The following is an 11,066-nucleotide window of genomic DNA, read 5'->3' on the forward strand; positions in this document are numbered from 1 at the left end:
TAGATCCCTTTGGGTTTCATGCAGTAGTGTTTTGTAGTTTTCTTTGTATAGGTCTTTTACATCCGTGGTCAGACTTATTCCTATGTATTTTATCTTTTTAGGGGCTATTGAAAATGGTATTGTTTTCCTTATTTCCTTTTCATTGTTCTGTTTATTGGAAGCCAACTGATTTTTGTATGTTTATCTTGTATCCTGCTACTCTGCTGAATCTTTCTATTAATTTCAGTAGATTTCTTGTGGAGTCTTTAGGGTTTTCTATGTATAGTATCATATCATCCGCAAACAGGGACAGTTTAACTTCTTCATTACCAATTTGGGTGCCCTTTATTTCTTTTTCTTGCCTTATTGCTGTAGCTAGAACTTCCAGCACAATGTTAAATAGGAGTTGTGGTAAAGGGCATCCTTGTCTTGTTCCTGTTCTCACGGGGAATGTTTCCAGCGTCTCTCCATGTAGAATGATGTTGGCCGTTGGTTTTGCATAGATGCCCTTTATTATGTTGAGAAATTTCCCTTCTATACCTATTTTATTGAGAGTTTTTATCAGGAATAACTTTCTCATTATTTCTGTTCTGGTTGTTCCATTTCCAGTAATCTATTTTCCTTGCTCCCTTGCCTTCTCATCTTTGCTTTTGAGTAAATGTTGGCTGTTTGGTCTCATACAGATGATTTTTTAAAGGAGCACAGTACTCATGGATGATATTGTTTATTTTATGAGCCAATCTGTTATTTAGCTAAAAGATGACCTCAGTTTTGATTCAAGGTTTAAAGAGAATCAGAAAGTGATAGTCTCGGGGAGTCTTCCAGTCTCAACTAGTCCAGTAAGTCTGGACTTATTTAATAATTTGAGTTCTGGTCCACATTTTTCTCCTATTCTGTCAGGGTCTATCTATTGTGTTCCTGATCAGAATGGTCAGTTGTGGTAGCTGGGCACTATCTAGTTCTTCTGATCTCAGTGTAGATGAGATTGTGGTTCATGGAGACTATTAGTCCTATGGACTAGTTTCTTCTCTGAGTCTTTGGTTTCATTTTTTCTCTTTTCCTCTGGATACATAGAGACCAATAGTTGTTATATCTTTGCTGATTGTGTTTTACATCCTTTTACTGTAATAAATCATAGCCATGAGTCCTTCTAGTAAATCATTGAACCTGGGACTTCAACTTGGGGACTTCTTGACACAGAGTGCACATGCATAGTATTGTCCTGGGAGAGGGGGAGACCTACCCTTACCCATTGCCATCGAGCGATTCCAACTCATAGAGACCCTATAGGACAGAGTAGAACTGCGCCATAGGGTTTCCAAGGTTGTCAATCTTTACAGAAGCATACTGCCATATCCTTCTCCCATGGAACAGTTGGTAGGTTCCAACTGCTGACCTGTCGATTAGCAGCCAACCACTTAACCACTGTGCCACCAAGGCTAGGGCACCAAAATGATGGAGGCATGGTCCCTACCCTCTGGGAGTTCAGAATTAAGCGTGGTAGACTTCAGGGAAAGGTAGAGAAAAATAATTGCTAATAATTCTTGAATGTTTACTTTGTGTTAAAGTATGTTCCAAGTGATTTACATGCTTTAGCTCATTTAATTGTCACAAAAACCTTAGAGGTAGGTGATATTATTGTTCCCTTTATACAATAAGGAACTTGGAGCACAGAGAGGTAAAGTAACTTGCCTGAGGTTACATAGCTAGTAAGTGACATTGCCAGGATTTAGACCCAGGCAGTCTGGTCCCAGGGCCAACACCCTTAACCACTCTATTCCATAGCTTCCAACAAAGTTCATGGGCATATGGCACACCAGTGATTTCTATGAAGAAAAAAAACATGGTTAAGTCTCAAGAGCACTATATAAGCAAAGCATTCGCTTTGTAAACAGGAAGTGCTCAATTCATGTTGAACTGACGGCACAAACGGTGATAGGAAAACCAGGCTGGTGGCTATTCCAGCCTAAATGTCAGCTGGTGAGGACCTGAATGTCACAAAGAGGAGGAGGAATTTCTATATTACAACCATGCAGTACCAATTACTCCTCATGAAAATAGGAAAAACTCAAGGAGCAATCTGTAGAGAAAGTGATACCAGGTAAGTGACACATGAAGATTACTCACTGATACATGGCATGTTGACATCATACTCCTACAATTACATTCTTGTAGTATGTATGTAATTGCTCTATATGCTCTGATTTCAAACCTTTAATCCAAGGGTTGCTAAGAAAGGCCTGGATATCCTCACTAACTATATGAACAGCAGCAGTCTGTTTCCACCACACTGTTGCATCGGGCATTGAGTCACATGATAGGCACCTTCCAAATATTTGAGACACTAATTCTAAATAGCTTTGCTCCTCTGTTTAACTTGGGCTTGCCCTCCGGCAATAACAATCCCCAAAGTACTCATGAATATTTACAACACCTGCAGATTTACTAGTCACAAACAAGATTTAAAAAGGGAAGGGCTGCTGTTTTTCACACAGTACTAACAACACTTCTCTCACCTGCTATACAACCTCCAGCCTCCTATCCTATGCACGAGCAAAGAGAATTCAGAGGCAGGAACATGACAGTGTTAAAATACAAGCATTTAAACAAGTATAATCTTCAGGTTCATTCATTTGCAGACTTTGTTTTAGGACCACTCACAGAGGCAGAAAAAAGGGTTGGTTCCAGTCATACGCATAGTCACACACACACACACACAAGGCTTGGGTTTCAAGTATGACTCATGAAACTGACATTGTAAGATTGTTGTGTTGCCCCAGCTCTACAAAGATCACTAGAACACTCCAGGCAGCTCCCTATTTATGAAAAAGTTTACACTGATTGTTTTAAATGGGAACACACTTTTCTTAAAGTGTATCCATATATTTTTTACATTGAGGTGTAACATATGTACAGTTAAGGTCACTGATTTTCAGTGTTCAGCTCAATGAATTTTTACATATGTATATACTCAGGTAACCAACACTCAGATCAAGGTATGGCCCCCAGAAGACTCTCTCATGTCCCTTCCCAGTTAGTAACCATCTCCCAGACGTAACCACTATTCTGACTTCTATCACTATAGATTACTGGCTTTTTAAAATAATTTTTATTGATATATAACAGACATATGATAAGGGCACGAAGTGTACTAATCTCAAGGGCAGAGCTCAAAAAATGTTTAAATAGGTGTACAACAATGTAACCACCATCCAGAGGAGTATATAGAACATGCTCAGCACTTCATGAGACTCTTTATGCCCCTTCTCAGTTAATACCTGCACTCCCGGGCTAAACTCTGTTCTGACATATCACCACCACTCAATCTTGCATTTTCTGAATATTATGTAAATAGAATGGTGCAGTATACACTCCTTCTTTTGTTCAACATTACGTTATGATTTTGCATGTAGCAGTAGTTCGTTTTTTTAATTGCTCTGAGTATTCCATTATATGACTATACCACAGTTTCTCAATTCTTCTACTCTGTTGATGGACATCTGGTTTATTTTCAGTTTAGAGCTATTATGAGTAAAGCTGCAATAAACAAATTTTTGAGCATGTCTTTTGGTGAACAGTTGTCCTCATTTCTGTGGGGCATATATTCAGAGCGATATTTCTGGATTAGAGTAGGCTGAGTTTAGCTTTAACAAGTGCTACTCAACTGTTTTCTAAAGTAGTTGTATGCTTTTACATTCCCATCAGCAATACACGCGAGTTCCAGTTGCTTCAAATCCCTGGGAACACTTGGTATTGTCAGGGTATTTAGCCATTCTGATGTGTGATGGTATCTTACCGTGATTTTAACTTGCATTTTCCTGATAACTAATGACATTGAGCACCTTTTCACATGCTTATTGGAAATCCTCTTTTATGACATTCAAGTTTATTGTTCCATTTTTTAATTGGGTTCTCTTTTTCTTATTGATTCATATGATTTCTTATATATACTGAATACGTGTCATTTATTGGACATATGTATTACAAATACCATCCATTAGTCTGACTTGTCTTTTCATTCTCTTAATGATGCCTTTTAAAGTTCTTTATTTAATAAAGTTCCAAGTAATCAATATTTTTGTTATGGTTAGTGTTTTATATGTCATGTTTAATGACATCGTTGCTCACCCCAAGGTCGTGAAGATATTTTTCTATATTTTCTTCTAGAAGCTTGTTTTACCTTTCATGTTTAGGTCTATTCTCTGTCTTGAATTAATTTCTGTATTTGGTGTGAGAGTTTATTTTTTTTCTAATATGGATATTCAATTGACCCAATACCATTTATTGAAAAGACCATTCTTTTCCAGTAAAATGCAGTGGTGCCTTTTCTGTGCATTACCTGAGTGTGTATGTTATGTCTCCCACAGAGACTTTTTAAAGATTGGTTAGGCTCCAAATCTGTAAACAACCATCCATCCATCCATGCAGTATGGATGCATGGTATATGCCACACATTGTGCTAACCTCTGAGGATATTGATGAGCAAAGGGTGACTCAGCCCCTCCCTCACTCAGAGGACTAACAATCAAGTTGGGGGGAGACAAAGTAATCAAATAACCAACAAGTAAACATAAAATATAAAATTCTAACAGTCAGTAAAGAAGAGGTACGTGATGTTATAAGAGCATATAATAGGAGGATTTGATCTATTCTGGAGAGGCTGGGAAATTATTTTATTGCAGTGCTTTTTGTAGAACCAAATCACCATTTCTGTATGATAATGTCTTCTGAATCTCAAAGGCAGTGGTCAGGAACACATCTACATCTATGACATCATCGGGGACCCCTCCTCCCCTTCTTCTCAGCCCTGGAGGCTTAAAGGTTATGTATATTCTGGAAATGGCTGTCATTTGTATATCTAGCCTATTCATAAATAATCCCTGACTACACACACATTGGGACAACTACTATTCTCTAGGAGATGTATGCCATTCTTTTGGTTGTCAGCATCCAAATCCCTTAATTTTGGGGAATTCCCCAGCTGATGGGGAATCTTTGTGGGAGGCCAATCTATCTACTGAAGCTAAAATACCAGTTGCCGTTGAGTTGACTGCGACTCATGGCAACCCCATGTGTCAGAGTAGAACTGCTCCATGTGGTTTTCCATGGCTGATTTTTCAGAAACAGATCACCAGGCCTTGTTTCCAGGATGCCTCTGGGTGGATTCGAACCTCCAACCTTTTGGTTAGCAGCCTAGCTTGTTAATGGTTTGCACTACCTAGTGACTCAGTTTGAAGCTAAAAAGGCCCTTCCTATCTCAGCTTCTTTGCAACCAGAGCATGGGCAAATGATATAGGTTCCATAAACCTACTTCTAACTCTGAACCAGGAGGTAATGATACAAAAAGCAGGGACAGCTCTGGTGGTGGTGGTCAAGCATCATGAGATGGTGTTCTTGGGCAACAGTGCCCAAAAGTCAATGGTAGCCTCCAGTACCCAGGGATGGTAGTGTGGGTAGTACATTTCGGACACAAAGACTCAGGAGCAGGGCAGCTGTTCTCACCGATCCATTTTTAGGTGTGATTTTGGACATCATCCCTGCTACAGGCTCAAACTCAGTTCTCCAGCCCTTCCAGCAATTCTGTAAGCTATACAATACCTGTTGCCCTCGAGTCAATTCTGACTCACAGCAACCCTATAGGGCAGTGTAGAACTGCCTCATAGGGTTTCCAAGGAGTGGCTGGTGGATTTGAACTGTCGAGCTTTTGGTTAGCAGCTGTAGCTCTTAACAACCGTGCCAAGGCTCCACCAAGCTATGCAATATGTCAATAAATTCCTCTTTTCCTTAAATCATTCACCTTTGGCTTCTGTAGCTTATAACTAAGAACGTTTACTGCTCAATCCTTCTACCAAAATTCCCCACAACGCATCATTGCAGATATTTATTGTTTTAATTTGTAGCATAAAAAGGCATTTTGTATAAAAACAGCAACCCTTGCATACCACTTACAATTCAAACTGTTTTGGTAAATGCCTATTATGGGTCTAACACCTTGAAATAACTTTAATTCCTCCAGGGCATTTAAGTATTGGGGTTATTCATTAAACAAATTACTTTACAGGGCAAACAATTAAATCTTTAAGTACATACCTGGAGATGGAGTGAGTGATAATCTCCTTATAACCAAAACCAAGGCCCTTGCCCTACAGTCAACTCAGACTTATAGTGACCCTACAGAAGAGAGCAGAAATGCCCCATAGGGTTTCCTAGGCTGTAATCTTTACAGGAGCAGACTGCCATATCATTCTCCCGTGAAGTGGCTGGTGGGTTTGAACTGCTGACCTGTCGGTTAGCAGCTGAGTATTTAAGCACTTCCCCACCAGGGCTCCTTAAGCTCCTTATAAGGGGGCTTCCCCCTACCTTCTTATAAAGAAGAAAGTAAGGTGCCAAATCGTTAATCAGATAAATTGGAAAGTGCCTCTCTTGTTCCCCAGACTTCTTCTTTCTTCTCCTTCCACACTGGCATATGAAGTTGTGGCTTCAGTCAAGTGAATTGGTTGACATGAAAATATTATTTGAATGTGTCAGTTCCATTATGGAGCTAGTAGGCTGTACCAGTATATAAACCAGTTGCCATCAAGTCGATTCTGACTCATGGTGACCCTATGTGTGTCAGAGTAGAACTTTGCTCCATAGGGTTTGCAATAGCTGATGTTTTTGAAGTAGATTGCCAAGTCTTTCTTCTGAAGTGCCTCTGGGTGGACTTGAACCTCCAACCTTTCAGTTAGCAGCCAAGCACATTAACCATTTACACCACCCCCCTGGGTGATTATGTAATAAATATACTTATGTCATTCATTATTCATAATGAATTATATTTCTACTAATGAAAATATCCTATCAGTAACATTATCAGAACAATGACAACAAAAAAACTAAACATAAGGATATAGAAATCATTTTCATAGACCTTTACAGTTTACAATGTGATTTCAGGTACTTTGATCTTATGTAATCCCATCACTCAGAGAAGTTAAGTGACTTTTCTGAGGTCATGCAGCTTGAACCTAGACCTAACTCCCACTCCTTGTTCTTTCCACCTACAATATGAATACTCATAACTTTAAAAACAATGATAAAATAACTGGATTACATTAAAATGAAATAAACAGAAAATGTAAGAACTCTAAATTCAATAAAATTACATAATTTAGTTTTAGCCAAGGAAAATACAAATTCAGTTTTATTAATTCTTAATTTAAACTCAAAGCAATGTACTATATAATTTCACTTTGTAAATACCAAAAAAATTTTTTTATTTACATAATATGCTTATATAAATGTATAAATGAGTATGATGAGAATGAAAGGATGGGCTCCACAATGCTACTGACACTCTCTAGGGGGTGGGATTATGGGCAATTTTCTCTGTGTTTGGAAAGGGGATTATGAGCTTATGTTCATTTTCTAAATTTTCTACTAAAAAATGTACATTACCTGTATATTTTTAAAAAGCTCTTTATTACTGTTGTTATTAAAAAGAAAAGTCATTTGGATATTTTACCTTTAGAATAACCAACTCATTGTCTAACACAATGAAAAGAATGTTTTGTATATCTAGCCACCACTTATTGAGCAAGTACCTTCCTGGTGTTTTATGTGCATTCATTCATTTGATTTTCGTAACAATTTCATCAGGTAGGTATTGTTATCTCCATTTCACAGGTAAGGAGGCTGACGCTTAGAGACGGTAATTTTTCAAGGTCATACAGTAAGTAATGCAGTCTTGGTTGTGAGCTCAAAATCTACCATTTCAAATGGATCAAAGACTTAAAATGTAAGAGCTAAAACTGTATGTAGAAGAAAACATACGGGTAAATCTTCATGACCTTGAATTAGACAACTACTTTTTAGATATGATACCAAAAGCATAAATATGATACCAAAAGCAAAAATAGATAAATTAGACTTCTTCAAAACTAAAAACCTCTGTACTTCAAAAGGAGCCCTGGTGGCGTAGTGGTTAAGAGCTTGGCTGCTAACCAAAAGGTTGGCAATTTGAATCCACCAGCAGCTCCCTGGAAACCCTTTGGGGGCAGTTCTATTCACTATGAGTCAGAATCAATTCGATGGTAACAGGTTTGGTTTGGTTTTTTGGTACTTCAAAAGATCCAATCAAGAAAATGAAGAGAGAACCCAAAGAATGGGAGAAAATATTTGCAAATCATGTATCAGATAAGAGACTTACATGCAGAATATATAAAGAATTCTTCAACTCAATAATAAAAAGACAAATAGTACAATTAAAAAATGGGCAAAGGATCTGAATAGACATTTCCAAGGAAGTTATACAGATGGCCAGGAAGTATGTGAAAAAATGCTCAATATTATTAGTAATCAGGGACATGCAAATCAAAACCCACAGTGGATACCACTACACACCCACTAGGATGGCTAGAATCAAAAAATCAGATAATAACAAGTATTGGTGAGGATGTGGAGAAATTGGAACCCTCATACACTGCTGGTGGATATGTAAAATGGTGCAGCTGCTTTGGAAAACAGTCTGGTAGCTCCTCAAGGGATAAACATAGAGTTACCTTATGACCCAGTGATTCTACTCCTAGGTATATACCAAGAGAAATGAAAACATATGTCTACACAAAAACTTACACACGTATGTTCATAGCAGCATTATTCATACTAGCCAAAAGACAGAAACAACCCAAATGTCCATCAACTGATGAATGGCTAAACAAAATGTGATGCATACATACAACAGAATATTATTTGTCCATAAAATGGATGAAGTACTGACACATGCTACAGCTTGGATGAAGCTTGAAAACATCATGCTAAGTGAAAGAAACCAGGCAGAAAAGTTCACATATTATGTGATTCAATTACTATGAAAGTCCAGAATAGGACAATTTATAGAAACACAAAGTAGATTACTGGTTGCTTAGGACTAGGGGTATAGATGAGGGAATAGGAGGATGATAACTAAAGGGGTATAAGGTTTCTTTTTGAGGTGATAAAAATGTTCTAAAATTGGTGATGGTTGCACATATCTGTGAATATACTATAAACCTGGAATTGTATGCTTCAAATGAGTGAGTTGTATATGAATTATATCTCAATACAGCTATCTTCTTCTGTTGCTCTAACTCCCTGACTGTCCCCAGGAAGCCACTCTATTACAAGGTACTTGCACAATCACACGCTGGTGCAGCCTTTTTGATATTTTTCTTTAAAAACTGGTTTAAACCATTAAAGTAGACAATTTAAAGATGATTCTATGTATCATATAAAAGTCTGAAGGGTTATGCTCCAAACATGGTACATATGCTGGGGAATGGAACTGATAATGGTGAAACTTTCATTTTCTATGTTCTAAGCTTTTCTACTACTTATTTTTTTTTTTTAAATTAAGTCAGCAGGTATTACTTTTACAATAGTAAAAAAATTAAAAAGATTATATGTGAGTTAGAAAAAAGTATACATAGATTTTTTTCCTATGTTGTGTTCTTTTGAATTTTGGTGTATCTCAATGTCAGGTTCATTATACAAACCATTTCTAGAATGCACATAACAAGGACGTGTACATCCATATCTCCCGTTAGACAATAACCCCAGGGTCTATACCTGTTTCACTGACTACTGTATCTTCAGTGTTAGAATGTCTAGCACAACAAAAGCATTTGACACACGGTTGGCAAATGAATGAGTAAAGAATATACATTTTCATCTTTTTAAGTGTTAGATATACTGACATATCTTCATATTAATTACATTTCAAGACAGAACACATGTTAAAGTCAGGTAGTAGAAAGATCATGTACAGGTAATCTCACAACGTGCCAAAGGTGGCCATGACTTTGAATTCTTGCAAATAACGGGAGGGGGAAACAGTGAGTCATCTGAACATTGTGACCTACAAGCTTTCAATGACTTTCCAGTTTATTTTCTGATAAGCAAATATTTTCAAGAAGCAGCATGCCCAGTGAACACAGGAATGCTAGAAAAACAATGAAGGGCATACACAAAAAAACAGGGAATTGAAATTTTAATACACTTAGGTATTGACATAAAAATAAAATGTAAAAAATCAGCATTAAACACTGGCTTTTAGATTAATATTTACAATTATTGTAAAATAAAGTTTTGCAAAGTTAAAATTCCTTAACACTTCATTTCACTATTAATCTAACTCTCTAAAATCTACAAGTAGTATTTCAACTTTTTTTTTTTTTAAAGTAGTGGCACTTTTCCTAAGTGAAATGTTAACACGGGGCCCCCAATATATAAAACAGAAAGTGAAGCTTTTGTAGGTATTCCCTCTTACTGAAACCCTTACGGCCCTAAGCACAGTCTGAGAACGAGCGAACTAAAATATTAATAATAAACACTACATAAGATTTCACTGACAAAGAAAAACTGGGAAGTTCACTCAGTAACCAACACTTTCCAAGCCTCTGCTTTTCCACATGCTGTGTTGTCTTAGGTTTCATCACTTTAGAAAACTCTTTGAACATTGTTGTTGTTAGGTGCCACTGAGTCGGTTCCGACTCAAAACAACCCTGTGTACAACAGAACGAAACACTGCCCGGTCCTGTGCCATTCTTACAATCGTCATGCTTAAGCTCATCATTGCAGCCACTATGTCAATCTGTCTTGTTGAGGTCTTCCTCTTTTTCACTGACCCTCTACTTTACCAAGCATGATGTCCTTCTCCAGGGGCTGGTCCCTCCTGATAACACATCCAAAGTACCTGAGACGAAGTCTCACCATCCTCACTTCTAAGGAGTATTCTGGCCATACTTCTTCCAAGACAGATTTGTTTGTTCTTCTGGCAGTCCACAGTATACTCAGTATTCTTTGCCAACAACATAATTCAAATGCATCAATTCTTCTTTGGTCTTCCTTATTCACTGACCAGCTTTCACATGTATATGAGGTGACTGAAAATACCACGGCTTGGGCCAGGCACATCTTAGTTCTCAAAGTGCTCCACTGTTTGAATGGCAGCTATATTACGCAGAAACTGAAATTCTATACTTAGGAAATTACCTACAAATACATGCTACTGAATAAAAACCAAACCCAAACCCGATGCTGTCGAGTCGATTCCGACTCACAGTGACCCT

Source organism: Trichechus manatus, unplaced genomic scaffold (genome assembly GCF_000243295.1).
Source record: "Trichechus manatus latirostris isolate Lorelei unplaced genomic scaffold, TriManLat1.0 scaffold00029, whole genome shotgun sequence".
Taxonomy (NCBI): domain Eukaryota; kingdom Metazoa; phylum Chordata; class Mammalia; order Sirenia; family Trichechidae; genus Trichechus; species Trichechus manatus.